This window comes from Ranitomeya imitator, chromosome 1 (assembly GCF_032444005.1).
Source record: "Ranitomeya imitator isolate aRanImi1 chromosome 1, aRanImi1.pri, whole genome shotgun sequence".
In the NCBI taxonomy this organism is placed as follows: domain Eukaryota; kingdom Metazoa; phylum Chordata; class Amphibia; order Anura; family Dendrobatidae; genus Ranitomeya; species Ranitomeya imitator.
In genome coordinates this window covers 680,430,526-680,453,222 of record NC_091282.1, presented here as the reverse complement: position 1 = coordinate 680,453,222, position 22,697 = coordinate 680,430,526, and positions in this window count along the sequence as shown.

Here is a 22,697-nt window from a genome sequence, read left to right as displayed (position 1 = left end):
CATTATATGTCTAACAAGACATGACGGTGTGTAATAAAGACAGAGCTCTATATAATCTCATATGTAAGGGACAGTGCTGTACATAACAAGAGAGGGCACTGTCAGTGTTTGCCCCTGTGTCTAGCCCAGTGTCTCCAGTGATGTATATGCCTAGCCCAGTGTCTCCAGTAATGTATATGCCTAGCCCAGTGTCTCCAGTGATGTATATGCCTAGCCCACTGTCTCCAGTGATGTATATGCATTTCTCCAATATCCTATATGAGTCTAAACCTAAGTTCCATATTCAAAATGAGACAAATTGACATTTTTTATTGTTTTATTCACTCTAAAACATTTATTTTCTGTAGCTGATGCTTGAGTTTTAAAAGTTTTAACCCCTCTGTGACCTTAGACGTACTATCCCGTCGAGGTGCCCTGGGCTTATCTGACCCTGGACGGGATAGTAGGTCATAGCCGATCGGCCGCGCTCACGGGGGGAGCGCGGCCGATCGCGGCCGGGTGTCAGCTGCTTATCGCAGCTGACATCCGGCACTATGTGCCAGGAGCGGTCACGGACCGCCCCCGGCACATTAACCCCTGGCACACCGCGATCAAAGATGATCGCGATGTGCCGGCGGTGCAGGGAAGCACCGCGCAGGGAGGGGGCTCCCTGCGGGCTTCCCTGAGCCCCCCGCAGCAACGCGATGTGATCGCGTTGCTGCGAGGGTCTCCTCACCTCCCTCCCTGCTCGAGCCCCGGATCCAAGATGGCCGCGGATCCGGGTCCTGCAGGGAGGGAGGTGGCTTCACAGAGCCTGCTCAGAGCAGGCACTGTGAAGCCTGCAGCGCTGCATGTCAGATCAGTGATCTGACAGAGTGCTGTGCAAACTGTCAGATCACTGATCTGTGATGTCCCCCCCTGGGACAAAGTAAAAAAGTAAAAAAAAATTTTTCCAAATGTGTAAAAAAAATAAAAAAAAATATTCCAAAATAATGAAAAAAAAAAAAAAATATTATTCCCATAAATACATTTCTTCATCTAAATAAAAAAAAAAAACCAATAAAAGTACACATATTTAGTATCGCCGCGTCCGTAACGACCCGACCTATAAAACTGTCCCACTAGTTAACCCCTTCAGTAAACACCGTAAGAAAAAAAAAAAAAAAACGAGGCAAAAAACAACGCTTTATTAGCATACCGCCGAACAAAAAGTGGAATAACACGCGATCAAAAGGACAGATATAAATAACCATGGTACCGCTGAAAGCGTCATATTGTCCCGCAAAAAAAGAGCCGCCATACAGCATCATCAGCAAAAAAATAAAAAAGTTATAGTCCTGAGAATAAAGCGATGCAAAAATAATTATTTTTTCTGTAAAATAGTTTTTATCGTATAAAAGCACCAAACCATAAAAAAATGATATAAATGAGGTATCGCTGTAATCGTACTGACCCAAAGAATAAAACTGATTTATCAATTTTACCAAACGCGGAACGGTATAAACGCCTCCCCCAATAGAAATTCATGAATAGCTGGCTTTTGGTCATTCTTCCTCACAAAAATCGGAATAAAAAGCGATAAAAAAATGTCACGTGCCCAAAAATGTTTTCAATAAAAACGTCAACTCGTCCCGCAAAAAACAAGACCTCACATGACTCTGTGGACCAAAATATGGAAAAATTATAGCTCTCAAAATGTGGTATTGCAAAAAATATTTTTTGCAATAAAAAGGGTCTTTCAGTGTGTGACGGCTGCCAATCATAAAAATCCGCTAAAAAACCCGCTATAAAAGTAAATCAAACCCCCCTTCATCACCCCCTTAGTTAGGGAAAAATAAAAAAAAATGTATTTATTTCCATTTTCCAATTAGGGCTAGGGTTAGGGCTAGGATTAGGGTTAGGGTTAGGGCTAGGGTTAGGGCTAGGGTTAGGGCTAGGGCTAGGGCTAGGGCTAGGGCTAGGGTTAGGGCTAGGGTTAGGGTTAGGGCTAGGGTTAGGGCTAGGGTTAGGGCTAGGGTTAGGGTTAGGGTTAGGGCTAGGGTTAGGGCTAGGGTTAGGGCTAGGGTTAGGGCTAGGGTTAGGGTTAGGGATAGGGTTAGGGTTAGGGCTAGGGTTAGGGTTAGGGTTAGGGCTAGGGTTAGGGCTAGGGTTAGGGCTAGGGTTAGGGTTAGGGTTGGGGCTACAGTTAGGGTTGGGGCTAAAGTTAGGGTTAGGGTTTAGATTACATTTACAGTTGGGAATAGGGTTGGGATTAGGGTTAGGGGTGTGTCAGGGTTAGAGGTGTGGTTAGGGTTACCGTTGGAATTAGGGTTAGGGGTGTGTTTAGATTAGGGTTTCAGTTATAATTGGGGGGTTTCCACTGTTTCGGCACATCAGGGGCTCTCCAAACACGACATGGCGTCCGATCTCAATTCCAGCCAATTCTGCGTTGAAAAAGTAAAACAGTGCTCCTTCCCTTCTGAGCTCTCCTGTGTGCCCAAACAGGGGTTTACCCCAACATATGGGGTATCAGCGTACTCAGGACAAATTGGACAACAACTTTTGTGGACCAATTTCTCCTGTTACCCTTGGGAAAATACAAAACTGGGGGCTAAAAAATAATTTTTGTGGGAAAACAAAAAGATATTTTATTTTCACGGCTCTGCGTTATAAACTGTAGTGAAACACTTGGGGGTTCAAAGTTCTCACAACACATCTAGATAAGTTCATTGAGGGGTCTAGTTTCCAATATGGGGTCACTTGTGGGGGGTTTCTACTGTTTAGGTACATTAGGGGCTCTGCAAACGCAATGTGACGCCTGCAGACCAATCCATCTAAGTCTGCATTCCAAATGATGCTCCTTCCCTTCCGAGCCCTCCCATGCGCCCAAACGGTGGTTCCCCCCCACATATCGGGTATCAGCGTACTCAGGACAAATTGGACAACAACATTTAGGGTCCAATTTCTCCTGCTAACCTTGGAAAAATACAAAACTGGGGGCTAAAATATAATTTTTGTGGAAAAAAAAATATTTTTTATTTGCATGGCTCTGCGTTATAAACTGTAGTGAAATACTTGGGGGTTCAAAGCTCTCACAACACATCAAGATGAGTTCCTTAGGGGGTCTACTTTCCAAAATGGTGTCACTTGTGGGGGGTTTCTACTGTTTAGGTACATTAGGGGCTCTGCAAACGCAATGTGACGCCTGCAGACCATTCCATCTAAGTCTGCATTCCAAATGGCGCTCCTTCCCTTCCGAACCCTCCCATGCGCCCAAACGGTGGTTCCCCCCCACATATGGGGTATCAGCGTACTCAGGACAAATTGGACAACAACTTTTGGGGTCCAATTTCTCCTGTTACCCTAGGGAAAATACAAAACTGGGGGTTAAAAAATAATTTTTGTGGGAAAAAAATTTTGTTTTATTTTTATGGCTCTGCATTATAAACTTCTGTGAAGCCCTTGGTGGGTCAAAGTGCTCACCACACATCCAGATAAGTTCCTTAGGGGGTCTACTTTCCAAAATGGTGTCACTTGTGGGGGGTTTCAATGTTTAGGCACATCAGTGGCTCTCCAAACGCAACATGGCGTCCCATCTCAATTCCTGTCAATTTTGCATTGAAAAGTCAAACGGCGCTCCTTCCCTTCCGAGCTCTCCCATGCGCCCAAACAGTGGTTTACTGCCACATATGGGGTATCAGCGTACTCGGGACAAATTGGACAACAACTTTTGAGGTCCAATTTCTTCTCTTACCCTTGGAAAAATAAAAAATTGGGGGCAAAAATATAATTTTTGTGAAAAAATATGATTTTTTATTTTTACGGTTCTGCATTATAAACTTCTGTGAAGCACTTGGTGGGTCAAAGTGCTCACCACACCTCTAGATAAGTTCCTTAGGGGGTCTACTTTCCAAAATGGTGTCACTTGTGGGGGGTTTCAATGTTTAGGCACATCAGTGGCTCTCCAAACGCAACATGGCGTCCCATCTCAATTTCTGTCAATTTTGCATTGAAAAGTCAAACTGCGCTCCTTCCCTTCCGAGCTCTCCCATGCGCCCAAACAGTGGTTTACTGCCACATATGGGGTATCAGCGTACTCAGGACAAATTGGACAACAACTTTTGGGGTCCAATTTCTCCTGTTACCCTAGGGAAAATACAAAACTGGGGGCTAAAAAATAATTTTTGTGGGAAAAAAATTTTGTTTTATTTTTATGGCTCTGCATTATAAACTTCTGTGAAGCCCTTGGTGGGTCAAAGTGCTCACCACACATCCAGATAAGTTCCTTAGGGGGTCTACTTTCCAAAATGGTGTCACTTGTGGGGGGTTTCAATGTTTAGGCACATCAGTGGCTCTCCAAACGCAACATGGCGTCCCATCTCAATTTCTGTCAATTTTGCATTGAAAAGTCAAACTGTGCTCCTTCCCTTCCGAGCTCTCCCATGCGCCCAAACAGTGGTTTACTGCCACATATGGGGTATCAGCGTACTCAGGACAAATTGGACAACAACTTTTGAGGTCCAATTTCTTCTCTTACCCTTGGAAAAATAAAAAATTGGGGGCAAAAATATAATTTTTGTGAAAAAATATGATTTTTTATTTTTACGGTTCTGCATTATAAACTTCTGTGAAGCACTTGGTGGGTCAAAGTGCTCACCACACATCCAGATAAGTTCCTTAGGGGGTCTACTTTCCAAAATGGTGTCACTTGTGGGGGGTTTCAATGTTTAGGCACATCAGTGGCTCTCCAAACACAACATGGCGTCCCATCTCAATTCCTGTCAATTTTGCATTGAAAAGTCAAATAGCGCTCCTTCCCTTCCGAGCTCTCCCATGCGCCCAAACAGTGGTTTACTGCCACATATGGGGTATCAGCGTACTCAGGACAAATTGGACAACAACTTTTTGGGTCCAATTTCTCCTGTTACCCTTGGTAAAATAAAACAAATTGGAGCTGAAGTAAACTTTTTGTGTAAAAAAGTTAAATGTTCATTTTTATTTAAACATTCCAAAAATTCCTATTAAACACCTGAAGGGTTAATAAACTTCTTGAATGTGGTTTTGAGCACCTTGAGGGGTGCAGTTTTTAGAATGTTGTCACACTTGGGCATTTTCTATCATATAGACCCCTCAAAATGACTTCAAATGAGACGTGGTCCCTAAAAAAAAAATGGTGTTGTAAAAATGAGAAATTGCTGGTCAACTTTTAACCCTTATAACTCCCTAACAAAAAAAAAAATTGGTTCCAAAATTATGCTGATGTAAAGGAGACATGTGGGAAATGTTACTTATTAAGTATTTTGTGTGACATATCTCTGTGATTTAATTGCATAAAAATTCAAAGTTTGAAAATTGCGAAATTTTCAAAATTTTCGCCAAATTTCCGTTTTTTTCACAAATAAACGCAGGTACTATCAAAGAAATTTTACCACTATCATGAAGTACAATATGTCACGAGAAAACAGTGTCAGAATCACCAGGATCCGTTGAAGCGTTTCGGAGTTATAACCTCATAAAGGGACAGTGGTCAGAATTGTAAAAATTGGCCTGGTCATTAACGTGCAAACCACCCTTGGGGGTAAAGGGGTTAAACTGAGTGGAACCAGAGCTGCCACAAATCCAAAAGTGGATTGTGACACTGAAATTTCACATGGGCATAAGTATTTAAACCCTTTGCTCAGTATTAAGTAGAAGCACCCTTTGAGTCTTCTTGGGAATGATGCAACAAGTTTTTTCACACCTGGATTTGGGGATCCTCTGCCATTCTTCTTTGCAGATCCTCTCCAGTTCCGTCATGTTGGATGGTGAACATTGGGCAGGTGATGAGCAGTGCCTGGTTTTCTCCACACATACCATTTAGAATTATCACCAAAACAGTATATCTTCGTCTCATCAGACCAGAGAATCTTATTTCTCATAGTCAGGGAGTCCTTCATGTGTTTTTAGCAAACTCTATGCGGGCCTTCATATGTCTTGCACTGAGGAGAGGCTTCCGTTGGGCAACTCTGCCATAAAGGCTCGACTGTTGGAGGCCTAAAGTGATAGTTAACTTTCTTCCATCTCTCTACTGCATCTCTGGAGCTCAGCTACAGTGATCTTGGGGTTCTTCTGTACCTTTCTTACCAAGGCTCATCTCCCACCATTGCTCAGTTTGCCTGCACGGCCAGGTCTAGGAAGACTTCTGGTTGTCCCAAACTTCTTCCATTTAAGGATTATGGAGGCCATTGTGCTCTTAGGAACCTTGAGTACTACAGACATTGTTTTGTAACCTTGGCCAGATCTGTGCCTTCACACAATTCTGTCTCTGAGCTCCTTAGCTAGTTCATTTGACCTCATAATTTTCATTTGGTCTGACATGCACTGTGAGCTGTGAGGTCTTATATAGACAGGTGTGTGCCTTTCCAAATCAAGTCTTATCAGTTTAATTAACCCCTTCATGACCCAGCCTATTTTGACCTTAATGACCTGGCCGTTTTTTGCAATTCTGACCAGTGTCCCTTTATGAGGTAATAACTCAGGAACGCTTCAACGAATCCTAGCGGTTCTGAGACTGTTTTTTTGAGACATATTGGGCTTCATGATAGTGGTAAATTTAGGTCAATAATTTTTGCGTTTATTTGTGAAAAAAATGGAAATTTGGCTAAAATTGTGAAAATTTCGCAATTTTCAAATTTTGAATTTTTATTCTGTTAAACGAGAGAGTTATGTGACACAAAATAGTTAATAAATAACATTACCCACATGTCTACTTTACATCAGCACAATTTTGGAAACAAAATTTTTTTTTCATAGGAAGTTATAAGGGTTAAAAGTTGACCAGCAATTTCTCATTTTTACAGCAAAAATTTACAAAACCATTTTTTTTTAGGGACCACCTCACATTTGAAGTCAGTTTGAGGGGTCTATATAGCTGAAAATACCCAAAAGTGACACCATTCTAAAAACTGCACCCCTCAAGGTGCTCAAAACCACATTCAAGAAGTTTATTAACCCTTCAGGTGCTTCACAGCAGCAGAAGCAACATGGAAGAAATAAATGAACATTTAACTTTTTAGTCACAAAAATGATCTTTTAGCAACATTTTTTTATTTTCCCAAGGGTAAAAAGATAAACTGGACCCCAAAGTTATTGTACAATTTGTCCTGAGTACGCCGATACCCCATATGTGGGGGAAACTACTGTTTGGGCGCGGAAGGGAAGGAGCGCCATTTGACTTTTTCAATGAAAAATTGGCTCCAATCTTTAGCGGACACCATGTCGCTTTTGTAGAGCCCCTGTGTGCCTAAACATTGGAGCTCCCCCACATGTGACCCCATTTTGGAAACTAGACCGCCCAAGGAACGTATCTAGATGCATAGTGAGCACTTTAAACCCCCAGGTGCTTCACAAATTGATCCGTAAAAATTAAAAAGTACTTTTTTTTCACAAAAAATTTATTTTAGCCTCAATTTGTTCATTTCCACATGGGCAACAGGATAAGATGGATCCTAAAATTTATTGGGCAATTTCTCCTGAATACACTGATACCTCACATGTGGGGGTAAACCACTGTTTGGGAACACGGCCGGGTTTGGAAGGGAAGGAGCGCCATTTGACTTTTTGAATGAAAAATTAGCTCCAATTGTTAGCGGACACCATGTCGCGTTTGGAGAGCCCAGCCCCTGTGTGCCTAAACATTTGAGCTCCCCCTGTGACCCCATTTTGGAAACTAAACCTCCCATGGAACTAACCTAGATGTGCGGTGACCACTTTAAACCCCCAAGTGCTTCACAGAGGTTTATAACGCAGAGCCATGAAAATAAAAAATCATTTTTCTTTCCTCAAAAATTATTTTTTAGCCCGCAATTTTTTATTTTCACAAGAGTAACAGGAGAAATTGGACCCCAAAAGTCGTTGTCCAGTTTGTTCTGAGTACGCTGATACCCCATATGTGGGGGGAACCACTGTTTGGGCACACGTCGGGGCTCAGAAGGGAAGTAGTGACGTTTTGGAATGCAGACTTTGATGGAATGGTCTGCGGGCATCATGTTACGTTTGCAGAGCCACTGATGTGCCTAAACAGTAGAAACCCCCCACAAGTGACCCCATTTTGAAAACTGGACCCCCCAAAGAACTTATCTAGATATGTGGTGAGCACTTTGAACCCCCAAGTGCTTCACAGAAGTTTACAACGCAGAGCCGTGAAAATAACAAAATAAATTTTCTTTCCTCAAAATGATGTTTTAGCAAGCGATTTTTTATTTTCACAAGGGTAACAGGAGAAATTGGACCCCAATAGTTGTTGCCCAGTTTGCACTGAGTATGCTGGTACCCCATATGTGGGGGTAAACCACTGTTCGGGCACACGTCGGGGCTCGGAAGGGAAGTAGTGAGGCTTTGAAATGCAGACTTTGATGGAATGGTCTGTGGGCGTCATGTTGCATTTGCAGAGCCCCTGATGTGACTAAACAGTAGAAACCCCCAACAAGTGACCCCATTTTGGAAACTAGCCCCCTCAAGGAACCTATATACATATATGGTGAGCACTTTGAACCCCCAAGTGCTTCACAGAAGTTTACAACGCAGAGCCGTGAAAATAAAAAAAATATTTTCTTTCCTCAAAATGATGTTTTAGCAAGCAATTTTTTATTTTCACAAGGGTAACAGGAGAAATTGAACCCCAATAGTTGTTGCCCAGTTTACACTGAGTATGCTAATACCCCATATGTGGGGGTACACCACTGTTTAAGCACACATCGGGGCTCATAAAGGAAGTAGTGACGCTTTGAAATGCGACTTTGATGGAATGGTCTGCGGGCGTCATGTTGCATTTGCAGAGCCCCTGATGTGCCTAAACAGTAGAAACCCCCACAAGTGACCCCATTTTGGAAACTAGACCCCCCAAGGAACTTATCTAGATATGTGGTGAGCACTTTGAACCCCCAAGTGCTTCATAGAAGTTTACAACGCCGAGCCGTGAAAATAAAAAAAATAATTTTCTTTCCTCAAAAATGATATTTTAGCAAGCAGTTTTTTATTTTCACAAGGGTAGCAGGAGAAATTGGACCCCAATAGTTGTTGCCCAGTTTGTCCCGAGTATGCTGGTACCCCATATGTGGGGGTAAACCACTGTTTTGGCGCACGTCGGGGCTCGGAAGTGAGGGAGCACGATTTGACTTTTTGAATAAAAGATTGGCTGGAATCAATGGTGGCGCCATGTTGCGTTTGGAGACCCCTGATGTACCTAAACAGTGGAAACCCCTCAATTCTAACTCCAACACTAACCCCAACACACCCCTAACCCTAATATCAACTCTGGCCATAACCCTATTCACAACCCTAACCCCAACACACCCCTAACCATAGCCCTAACCCCAACACACCCCTAACCCTAATCACAACCCTAACCCCAACACACCCCTAACCACAACCCTAACCCCAACACACCCCTAACCCTAACCATAGCCCTAACCACAAGCCTAATCTTAACCCTATTTCCAACCCTAGCCCTAATTCCAACCCTAACCCTAAGGCTATGTGCCCACGTTGCGGATTCGTGTGAGATTTTTCCGCATCATTTTTGAAAAATCCGCAGGTAAAAGGCACTGCGTTTTACCTGCGGATTTACCGTGGATTTCCAGTGTTTTTTGTGCAGATTTCACCTGCGGATTCCTATTGAGGAACAGGAGTAAAACGCTGCGGAATCCGCACAAAGAATTGACATGCTGCGGAAAATACAACACAGCGTTCCCGCGCGGTATTTTCCGCACCATGGGCACAGCTGATTTGGTTTTCCACAGGTTTACATGGAACTGTAAAGCTGATGGAAAACTGCTACGAATCCGCAGCGGCCAATCCGCTGCGGATCCGCAGCCAAATCCACACCGTGTGCACATAGCCTAATTCTAATGGTATGTGTATACAATGCGGAAAATGCTGCGGATCCACAGCGTCTCCGCCACTGCGGGTCCGCAGCAGTTTCCCATGAGTTTACAAAAAACGCTGTGCACATGCTGCGGAAAAAACTGCACGGAAACGCAGCGGTTTACATTACGCACATTTCACTTCTTTCTGCGGATTCCGCAGCGGTTTTACAACTGCTCCAATAGAAAACCGCAGTGAAATCCGCAGAAAAACCGCGGTAAATCCACAATAAATCTGCAGCGATTTTGCACTGCAGATTTATAAAAACCGCTGCGGAAAAATCCGCAGAGGACCAGAATACGTGTGCACATTCCCTAACCCTAACCCTAGTTCTAACTGTAGTGGGAAAAAAATATATATATATTTTCTTTATTTTATTATTGTTCCTACTTATGGGGGTGATAAAGGGGGGGTTCATTTACTTTTTTTTTATTTTGATCACTGTGATAGGGTTTATCACAGTGATCAAAATGTACATGGAACGAATCTGCCTGCCGGCAGATTCGGCGGGCGCACTGCACATGCGCCCGCCATTTTGGAAGATGGCAGCGCCCATGGAGAAGATGGACGGGCACTGGGAGCCTCGGTAAGTATGAGGGGGGAGATCGGGGCACGGGGGGCGTCGGAGCATGGGGGAATGGCATAGGAGCACGGGGGGAGCGGACAGGAGGACGGGGGAGCAAACAGGGCGACGGAAGGGAGCAGACCACAGAACGGAGGACTGGGGGGGAGATCGGTGGCGGTGGGAGGGGCACATCAGTGTTTCCAGCCATGGCTGATGATATTGCAGCATCGGCCATGGCTGGATTGTAATATTTCACCAGTTTTTTAAATGAAATATTACAAATCGCTCTGATTTGGCAGTTTCACTTTCAACAGCCAATCAGTGCGATTGTAGCCATGGGGGGTGTTATGATTAGGTGGCCTTGGAGCAGCATGAAAACCTTCACTGGAGTAAGTGGTAACTCTACTGACCGAAAACCCTGATCTTATCACCGCAACTAGAAGTAGCCGTGGGGTGTGCCTAACAAAACCTAGACACCTCGACACAGCCGGAGGACTAAATACCCCTAAAGATGGAAATAGGAATACTATCTTGCCTCAGAGCAGATCCCCAAAGGATAGGCAGCCCCCTACAAATAATGACTGTGAGTTGGAGAGGAAAAGACACACGCAGGCAGAAAACAGGCTTAGCAAAGGAGGCCAATTCTAGCTAAATAGAAAAGGACAGGACAGGATACTAAGCGGTCAGCATAAAAATACTACAAAAATATCCACAGCAGAAAATACAAAACTCCACCACCTAACTAAAGATGTGGAGAGTATATCTGTAACTCCATAGAATCCCACCAGACTGAGAAAAACAACTGACACAGTCTAAGCTGGACAAATAGAAACAAAAGATCAGCACTGAAAATAAGCACACAGCATATGTGCTTCAGAAAAAGAAACAGACACTTATCTTTGCTGAACTGGCAGATAAGCAGGAGAGGCCAGGCAGAGATCCAATACTTCCAAAGAAACATTGACAACTGGAAAGGGCTAAAGGATCCTGCACACCTAAATATCCCAGTCAGAATTGTAATCATCCGATACACCTGGCCAGGACTGCGAGTCAGAGACAACTGCATTCCCACCAACAACCACTGGAGGTAACCCAAGAGCAGAATTCACAACGGGGAGGGGGTGAAGCCACCCCCCCTGGGCTAAAGTACCACTCCCCCTGTCCCTGCAGATCAGGTGACATTGGAGTTAACCCTTTCACCCGATCTGCAGGGACGTGAGCTTTCCATGACGCCACATATGCGTCACAGGTCGGATTGGCACCGACTTTCATGACGCCTACGTGGCGTCAAAGGTCGGGAAGGGGTTAAACACAGCTGGACTCCAATGAAGGGGTAGAACCATATCAAGGAAGATCATAAGGACATGACCAACATGTGACTTAAATATGAGTGTCTGAGCAAAGGGTCTGAATAATTATGACCATGTGATATTTCAGTTTTTCTTTTTTAATACATTTGCAAAAATGTCTACATTTCTGCTTTTTTCAGTCAAGATGGGGTGCAGAGTGTACATTAGCGAGAAAAAGTAAACTTTTTTCAACTCACCAAATGGCTGCAATGAAACAAAGAGTGAAAAATTTAAAGGGGTCTGAATGCTTTCCATACCCACTGTAGTTTGACAAGTGTGACAAGTCTGCAGACATTAGTGCTTGAAAATGTATGAATCCTTCAAAAATGTTTATATTTCTGGTTACATTTGACCTAAAACTACATAAAACAGCTTAAGCTCAGTTATGTTGGTGGGTTTTGCTTGCTTCAGGTTCCTCCACAGCATTTTTATAAGATTAAAGTCAGGACTTTGACTGGGCCATTCCAAAGCCTTGAAGAGGGTCTTTCACCAAAGTTTTCTTATTGAACTGTATGCACAAGGAAAATAGGCAACTAAGCCGGTCAACTTTTAGGCACTTAAAACCTATTCTTAACCCTTTAAAAAGGAGGTTGCCCAAAATTTTTCATGTAGTACTGGACTCATGATGTAATAGTGGCTGCTGAGTGGAATAAAATGCTTTTGTTTTTCTTTTTAATTTTGCAGAAAAATTATCAATCAGAGTACAAGCCCCCAAGGGAAACATAAAATCTCATTTTTATTGCTATTATCTATGCAATGGAGAGGCAAATTTAAAAACAACAAAAAACTCTATATTCCTCTTAGCGGCCACTATTACATTCTTTGTCCAGATCAACATTACAAATTTGGTGAAAGGTTCTCTTTAACATTCTTCCTCTTTAACCACGTATTTGTAGAATGACTTGTGCAGAATGGTCTGCATGACCCACTTTGTCTTGAGATTCAGTTTAAGGACAGGAGTCCTAACATTTTTCTATAGAATTTTCTGATAAAATTCAGTGGAAGTTAATAATGGTCTTGAATTTCTTTCATGTGGGCACAATCTGTCTAACTGTATGGGAGCAGTCCAAATTTTTTCGAGAGGTTTTGTAACCCTTTCCAGTCTGATGAAACTCTACTTCTGAAGCCCTCGTAAATCGTTGTCTCACAGTACATTTAATGTATGGCTTACCCTTACTTTCCTGTACTAATACCTAAATTAAAACATCACAGTTATTTAGCACAGTTAACAGCAAAACATCAGTAGAATTAAGTTTCAACAACAAAAACAAATATGCAAGTCATGGCCAAAGTCACTTGCCCCTGAATTAGGCAGTTTTAGTGAATTTGAACATATATCCTATTATCAAGGCTGTCTTCTCCCTTCCTTACTGCGGATGTTGGCACCCTACACCTGTGCAATGGCAAACCAGTAGTCAACTTTCAGGCAGGGTTGCACTAGACTTAACATAGGGCAATTTTTTTGTTTTCTTTTTCCACTAGGTATTAGTTTAGCGACCTAGTTGGCGTCATCTACATTTGAGTGTTTTGTGAGAATTGACTACTGGTGCTATGATCCATATATACAATAGTTAACCATGAAAAAGTTTGGACTTTTGTCATTTCTCCTTCAAAACCTAATTATCTTCAAGATATACTCTTCCTTATTTTTGAATGATAAAAGAGGTTATCCCACCCCTTTTCCGTCTTCCCATAGGATCTTCTAGGAAAGAATAGGGAAAGTCAACGTACGAGTGGGGGCGCCATTGCGCAGATGTAGTGTGTCAACCTTAGCAGTAAGGAAAGGAGAAGACAGCCTTGATAATAGGATATACAGTGGGGCAAAAAAGTATTTAGTCAGTCAGCAATAGTGCAAGTTCCACCACTTAAAAAGATGAGAGGTGTCTGTAATTTACATCATAGGTAGACCTCAACTATGGGAGACAAACTGAGAAAAAAAAATCCAGAAAATCACATTGTCTGTTTTTTTAACATTTTATTTGCATATTATGGTGGAAAATAAGTATTTGGTTAGAAACAAACATTCAAGATTTCTGGCTCTCACAGACCTGTAACTTCTTCTTTAAGAGTCTCCTCTTTCCTCCACTCATTACCTGTAGTAATGGCACCTGTTTAAACTTGTTATCAGTATAAAAAGACACCTGTGCACACCCAAACAGTCTGACTCCAAACTCCACTATGGTGAAGACCAAAGAGCTGTCAAAGGACACCAGAAACAAAATTGTAGCCCTGCACCAGGCTGGGAAGACTGAATCTGCAATAGCCAACCAGCTTGGAGTGAAGAAATCAACAGTGGGAGCAATAATTAGAAAATGGAAGACATACAAGACCACTGATAATCTCCCTCGATCTGGGGCTCCACGCAAAATCCCACCCCGTAGGGTCAGAATGATCACAAGAACGGTGAGCAAAAATCCCAGAACCACGCGGGGGGACCTAGTGAATGAACTGCAGAGAGCTGGGACCAATGTAACAAGGCCTACCATAAGTAACACACTACGCCACCATGGACTCAGATCCTGCAGTGCCAGACGTGTCCCACTGCTTAAGCCAGTACATGTTCGAGCCCGTCTGAAGTTTGCTAGAGAGCATTTGGATGATCCAGAGGTGTTTGGAGTGAATGTCCTATAGTCTGATGAAACCAAACTGGAACTGTTTGGTAGAAACACAACTTGTCGTGTTTGGAGGAAAAAGAATACTGAGTTGCATCCATCAAACACCATACCTACTGTAAAGCATGGTGGTGGAAACTGTTATGGCTGGCAATCAGGCAACACAGCGTGCAGTAATCAGCGCACATACAGAGATCTGGCAATAACCCAAAACAATAGGACGAGCTCTGAGACGTGGAATCTCTGTAGACTGCAGTACCTGATCTATCCTCACACAACTGGAAGCAGCAGTGGATTGCGCCTATCAACTACCTATGCAACTCGGCACTGCCTGAGGAGCTGACTAGCCTGAAGATAGAAATACAAGCCTGACTTACCTCAGAGAAATACCCCAAAGGAATAGGCAGCCCCCACATATAATGACTGTTAGCAAGATGAAAAGACAAACGTAGGAATGAAATAGATTCAGCAAAGTGAGGCCCGATATTCTAGACAGAGCGAGGATAGCAAAGAGAACTATGCAGTCTACAAAAAACCCTAAAACGAAAACCACGCAAAGGGGCAAAAAGACCCACCGTGCCGAACTAACAGCACGGCGGTGCACCCCTTTGCTTCTCAGAGCTTCCAGCAAAAGATAATAACAAGCTGGACAGAAAAAACAGAAAACAAACTAGAAGCACTTATCTAGCAGAGCAGCAGGCCCAAGGAAAGATGCAGTAGCTCAGATCCAACACTGGAACATTGACAAGGAGCAAGGAAGACAGACTCAGGTGGAGCTAAATAGCAAGGCAGCCAACGAGCTCACCAAAACACCTGAGGGAGGAAGCCCAGAGACTGCAATACCACTTGTGACCACAGAAGTGAACTCAGCCACAGAATTCACAACAGTACCCCCCCCTTGAGGAGGGGTCACCGAACCCTCACCAGAACCCCCAGGCCGACCAGGATGAGCCACATGAAAGGCACGAACAAGATCTGGGGCATGGACATCAGAGGCAAAAACCCAGGAATTATCTTCCTGAGCATAACCCTTCCATTTGACCAGATACTGGAGTTTCCGTCTAGAGACACGAGAATCCAAAATCTTCTCCACAATATACTCCAATTCCCCCTCCACCAAAACAGGGGCAGGAGGCTCCACAGATGGAACCATAGGTGCCACGTATCTCCTCAACAACGACCTATGGAATACATTATGTATGGAAAAGGAGTCTGGGAGGGTCAGACGAAAAGACACCGGATTGAGAATCTCAGAAATCCTATACGGACCAATAAAACGAGGTTTAAATTTAGGAGAGGAAACCTTCATAGGTATATGATGAGAAGATAACCAAACCAGATCCCCAACACGAAGTCGGGGTCCCACACGGCGTCTGCGATTAGCGAAAAGCTGAGCCTTCTCCTGGGACAAGGTCAAATTGTCCACTACCTGAGTCCAGATCTGCTGCAACCTGTCCACCACATAATCCACACCAGGACAGTCCGAAGACTCAACCTGTCCTGAAGAGAAACGAGGATGGAACCCAGAATTGCAGAAAAATGGAGAGACCAAGGTAGCCGAGCTGGCCCGATTATTAAGGGCGAACTCAGCCAACGGCAAAAATGACACCCAATCATCCTGGTCAGCGGAAACAAAACATCTCAGATATGTTTCCAAGGTCTGATTGGTTCGTTCGGTCTGGCCATTAGTCTGAGGATGGAAGGCCGAGGAAAAAGATAGGTCAATGCCCATCCTACCACAAAAGGCTCGCCAGAACCTCGAGACAAACTGGGAACCTCTGTCAGAAACAATATTCTCAGGAATGCCATGTAAACGAACCACATGCTGGAAGAACAAAGGCACCAAATCAGAGGAGGAAGGCAATTTAACCAAGGGCACCAGATGGACCATTTTAGAAAAGCGATCACAGACCACCCAAATGACAGACATCTTTTGAGAAACGGGAAGGTCAGAAATGAAATCCATCGAAATATGTGTCCAAGGCCTCTTCGGGACCGGCAAGGGCAAAAGCAACCCACTGGCACGTGAACAGCAGGGCTTAGCCCTAGCACAAATTCCACAGGACTGCACAAAGCACGCACATCCCGTGACAGAGATGGCCACCAGAAGGATCTAGCAACCAACTCCCTGGTACCAAAGATTCCTGGATGACCGGCCAGCACCGAACAATGAAGTTCAGAGATAACTTTACTAGTCCACCTATCAGGGACGAACAGTTTCTCGGCCGGACAACGATCAGGTTTATTAGCCTGAAATTTCTGCAACACTCTCCGCAAATCAGGGGAGATGGCAGACACAATGACTCCTTCCTTGAGGATACTCGCCGGCTCAGATAACCCCGGAGAGTCGGGCACAAAACTCCTAGACAGAGCATCCGCCTTCACATTTTTAGAGCCCGGAAGGTATGAAATCACAAAATCAAAACGAGCAAAAAATAACGACCAACGGGCCTGTCTAGGATTCAAGCGCTTGGCAGACTCAAGATAAGTAAGGTTCTTATGATCAGTCAAAACCACCACGCGATGCTTAGCACCCTCAAGCCAATGACGCCACTCCTCGAATGCCCACTTCATGGCCAGCAACTCTCGGTTGCCCACATCATAATTACGCTCAGCAGCAGAAAATTTCCTGGAAAAGAAAGCACATGGTTTGAACACTGAGCAACCAGAACCTCTCTGTGACAAAACCGCCCCTGCACCAATCTCAGAAGCATCAACCTCGACCTGGAACGGAAGAGAAACATCAGGTTGACACAACACAGGGGCACAGCAAAAACGACGCTTCAACTCCTGAAAAGCTTCCACGGCAGCAGAAGACCAATTAACCAAATCAGCACCCTTCTTGGTCAAATCGGTCAATGGTCTGGCAATGCTAGAAAAATTACAGATGAAGCGACGATAAAAATTAGCAAAGCCCAGGAATTTCTGCAAACTTTTTAGAGATGTCGGCTGAGTCCAATCCTGGATGGCCTGAACCTTAACCGGATCCATCTCGATAGTAGAAGGGGAAAAGATGAACCCCAAAAATGAAACTTTCTGCACACCGAAGAGACACTTTGATCCCTTCACGAACAAGGAATTAGCACGCAGTACCTGGAAAACCATTCTGACTTGCTTCAAATGAGACTCCCAATCATCTGAGAAGATCAAAATGTCATCCAAGTAAACAATCAAGAATTTATCCAGATACTCACGGAAAATGTCATGCATAAAAGACTGAAAAACAGATGGAGCATTGGCAAGTCCGAACGGCATCACCAGATACTCAAAATGACCCTCGGGCGTATTTAATGCCGTTTTCCATTCATCTCCCTGCCTGATTCTCACCAGATTATACGCACCACGAAGATCAATCTTAGTAAACCAACTAGCCCCCTTAATCCGAGCAAACAAGTCAGAAATCAATGGCAAGGGATACTGAAACTTAACAGTGATCTTATTAAGAAGGCGGTAATCAATACACGGTCTTAGCGAACCATCCTTCTTGGCTACAAAAAAGAACCCTGCTCCCAATGGTGACGACGATGGGCGAATATGTCCCTTCTCCAGGGACTCCTTCACATAACTGCGCATAGCGGTGTGTTCAGGTACGGACAAATTAAATAAACGACCCTTAGGGAATTTACTACCAGGAATCAAATCGATAGCACAATCACAATTCCTATGCGGAGGAAGGGCATCAGACTTGGACTCTTCAAATACATCCTGAAAGTCCGACAAGAACTCTGGGATGTCAGAAGGAATGGATGACGAAATAGACAAAAATGGAACATCACCATGTACTCCCTGACAACCCCAGCTGGTTACCGACATAGAGTTCCAATCCAATACTGGATTATGGGTTTGTAGCCATGGCAACCCCAACACGACCACATCATGCAAATTATGCAGTACCAAAAAGCGAATAATTTCCTGATATGCAGGAGCCATGCACATGGTCAGCTGGGCCCAGTACTGAGGCTTATTCTTGGCCAGAGGTGTAGCATCAATTCCTCTCAACGGAATAGGACACCGCAAAGGCTCCAAGAAAAATCCACAACGTTTAGCATAATCCAAATCCATCAGATTCAGGGCAGCGCCTGAATCCACAAACGCCATGACAGAATATGATGACAAAGAGCACATTAAGGTAATGGACAAAAGGAATTTGGACTGTACAGTACCAATAACGGCAGAGCTATCGAACCGCCTAGTGCGTTTAGGACAATTAGAAATAGCATGAGTAGAATCACCACAATAGAAACACAGTCTGTTCAGACGTCTGTGTTCGTGCCGTTCTACTTTAGTCATAGTCCTGTCGCACTGCATAGGCTCAGGCTTACTCTCAGACAATACCGCCAGATGGTGCACAGATTTACGCTCGCGCAAGCGACGACCGATCTGAATGGCCAAGGACATAGACTCATTCAAACCAGCAGGCATAGGAAATCCCACCATTACATCCTTAAGAGCTTCAGAGAGACCCTTTCTGAACAAAGCCGCTAGTGCAGATTCATTCCACAGAGTGAGTACTGACCATTTTCTAAATTTCTGACAATATACTTCTACATCATCCTGACCCTGGCATAAAGCCAGCAGATTTTTCTCAGCTTGATCCACTGAATTAGGCTCATCGTAAAGCAATCCCAGCGCCTGGAAAAATGCATCAACATTACTCAATGCAGAATCTCCTGGTGCAAGAGAAAACGCCCAGTCCTGTGGGTCGCCGCGCAAAAAAGAAATAATAATCAAAACCTGTTGAATAGGATTACCAGAAGAATGAGGTTTCAAGGCCAAAAATAGCTTACAATTATTTCTGAAGCTCAGGAACTTAGTTCTGTCACCAAAAAACAAATCAGGAATCGGAATTCTTGGTTCTAGCATCGATTTCTGATCAATAGTATCTTGAATCTTTTGTACATTTACAACGAGATTATCCATTGAGGAGCACAGAGCCTGAATATCCATGTCCACAGCTGTGTCCTGAAGCACTCTAATGTCTAGGGGAAAAAAAAGACTGAAGACAGAGCTAAGAAAAAAAAATGATGTCAGGATTTCTTTTTTCCCTCTATTGGAAATCATTGAATGGCTCCTTGTACTGTTATGGCTGGCAATCAGGCAACACAGCGTGCAGTAATCAGCGCACATACAGAGATCTGGCAATAACCCAAAACAATAGGACGAGCTCTGAGACGTGGAATCTCTGTAGACTGCAGTACCTGATCTATCCTCACACAACTGGAAGCAGCAGTGGATTGCGCCTATCAACTACCTATGCAACTCGGCACTGCCTGAGGAGCTGACTAGCCTGAAGATAGAAATACAAGCCTGACTTACCTCAGAGAAATACCCCAAAGGAATAGGCAGCCCCCACATATAATGACTGTTAGCAAGATGAAAAGACAAACGTAGGAATGAAATAGATTCAGCAAAGTGAGGCCCGATATTCTAGACAGAGCGAGGATAGCAAAGAGAACTATGCAGTCTACAAAAAACCCTAAAACGAAAACCACGCAAAGGGGCAAAAAGACCCACCGTGCCGAACTAACAGCACGGCGGTGCACCCCTTTGCTTCTCAGAGCTTCCAGCAAAAGATAATAACAAGCTGGACAGAAAAAACAGAAAACAAACTAGAAGCACTTATCTAGCAGAGCAGCAGGCCCAAGGAAAGATGCAGTAGCTCAGATCCAACACTGGAACATTGACAAGGAGCAAGGAAGACAGACTCAGGTGGAGCTAAATAGCAAGGCAGCCAACGAGCTCACCAAAACACCTGAGGGAGGAAGCCCAGAGACTGCAATACCACTTGTGACCACAGAAGTGAACTCAGCCACAGAATTCACAACAGGAAACATCATGCTTTGGGGCTGTTTCTCTGCAAAGGGGCCAGGACGACTGATCCGGGTACATGAAAGAATGAATGGGGCCATGTATCGTGAGATTTTGAGTGCAAACCTCCTTCCATCAGCAAGGGCATTGAAGATGAAACGTGGCTGGGTCTTTCAACATGACAATGATCCAAAGCACACCGCCAGGGCAACGAAGGAGTGGCTTTGTAAGAAGCATTTCAAGGTCCTGGAGTGGCCTAGCCAGTCTCCAGATCTCAACCCTATAGAAAACCTTTGGAGGGAGTTGAAAGTCCGTGTTGCCAAGCGAAAAGCCAAAAACATCACTGCTCTAGAGGAGATCTGCATGGAGGAATGGGCCAACATACCAACAACACTGTGTGGCAACCTTGTGAAGACTTACAGAAAACGTTTGACCTCTGTCATTGCCAACAAAGGATATATTACAAAGTATTGAGATGAAATTTTGTTTCTGACCAAATACTTATTTTCCACCATAATATGCAAATAAAATGTTCTCAGTTTGTCTCCCATAGTTGAGGTCTACCTATGATGTAAATTACAGACGCCTCTCATCTTTTTAAGTGGTGGTACTTGCACTATTGCTGACTGACTAAATACTTTTTTGCCCCACTGTATGTCCAAATTCCCTATAACTGCCTAATTTAGTGACAAGTGACATTGGCCATGACATGTATATTTATTTTTGTTGTTGAACCTTAATTCTACTGATGTTTCGCTTTTAAGTGCCCTAAATAAAAGTGATGTTTTAATATCAGTACTAATATAAGAAAGTAAGTAGGGTCGAGCGAAACGGATCGGACAAATTAAAAAATCGACGACTTTCGGCAAAGTCGGGTTTCATGAAACCAGACCCGATCTTAGTGTGGGATCGGCCATGAGGTCGGCGATCTGCGCGCAAAAGTCGCATTTCATATGACGCTTTCAGCGCCATTTTTCAGCCAATGAAGGAGGACGCAGAGTGTGGGCAGCGTGATGACATAGGTCTCGGTCCCCACCATTTTAGAGAAGGGCATGACAGTGATTGGCTTGCTTTCTGCGGCATCACAGGGGCTATAAAGGGGCGTGCACGCCGGCCACCATCTTACTTCTGCTGATCTTAACATAGGGAGAGGTTGCTGCAGCTTCATCAGAAGAAGGGATATAGTTAGGGAGGGAAGATTAACCCCTAAACTGCTTGTGCTGTAGCGATTTCCACTGTCCAACACCACCATTTGTTTGCAGGGACAGTGGAGGCTATATTTTTGTGTATCAGCTCTGTAGCTTATTATGCTGCCTTATAAGGCTCCCTGATAGCTGCATTGCTGTTTGTACGCCGCTGTGCAAACCAACTGCTTTTTTAAAAGCAAAAATCCTGTTGCTCCTTTCTGCACAGTTATCTTGTTTATTTGTCCACACTTTTGTGTGCAGCAGTCCATTTTATTGCTGCCATATTTTTCATGAGATCATTGTAGGGAGATTGAAATTGTACTGCAGTCCTTGTATTTTTTCATATATCTTTCAGCCACTTTCTGCCACTTAGATTGTGTTGTTATATACACTGGGCCTTAGTTTTGGTTCAGTCTCCCCCCAAAAAAAGTGAAATTCAAATTCTCACAAAGTGGATATACTTCAGTCCTGCTAGTTTGTCGTATGTCAGCCAGCCACTTTCTGCCACTTACATTGTGTTATTTTATACACTGAGTCTGAGTTTTGGTTCAGTCTCCCCCCAAAAAAGTGAGATTCAAATTCTCACAAAGTGGATATACTGCAGTCCTGTTAGTTTGTCGTATGTCAGCCAGCCACTTTCTGCCTCTTAGATTGCGTTGTTATATACACTGGGCCTGAGTTTTGGTTCAGTTTCCCCCCAAAAAAGGGAGATTTAAATTCTCAACACGTTTATATAAACCTTCTACCTTGTTTTACAGTACCATATAACGGTTGTTATTTTGGTCAGATTTTCCAAAAAATGAGGAAGTCTGGTGGAAGTGCCCGTGGGCGGTGGTTGCCAGCTGGTACTGATGGTGGTGGTGGTGCATCTGGTGGTAGTGGCAAAAGCACAATAGCACCTAAGGCTGGAGGTGTTGAGCCAGCGTCATCGCCTGGCTACACAAGGCCTCGAAGGCTTCCTTATGTGGAAGTAGGAAAACAGCTTTTAAAGCCGGATGATCTAACCTTCATTAAAATTAACCAATCATGGATTTCAAATTAGTTTGCCCCACCTTCCCCTGCTGACACGTAGCTTGCCTGAAAAATGTCTTGCTTTTGGCCTCCTCTTACTGACTTCTCCAATTTCTCCATTTGCAGCTGCTGAATGTCCACCAAAGTCAATTTTTATACCTCCCTAAATGGGCTGACTCCCCCCACAGGGCCGTGGTCACCACCTGGCGCAAGCACCTGTGCGAATGCCGTTTGCATGGACAGGTGGGTGTGCCCACTCTTGGGCGACGGCACTGGCACATGGTCCCTCATAGTACAATGAAGT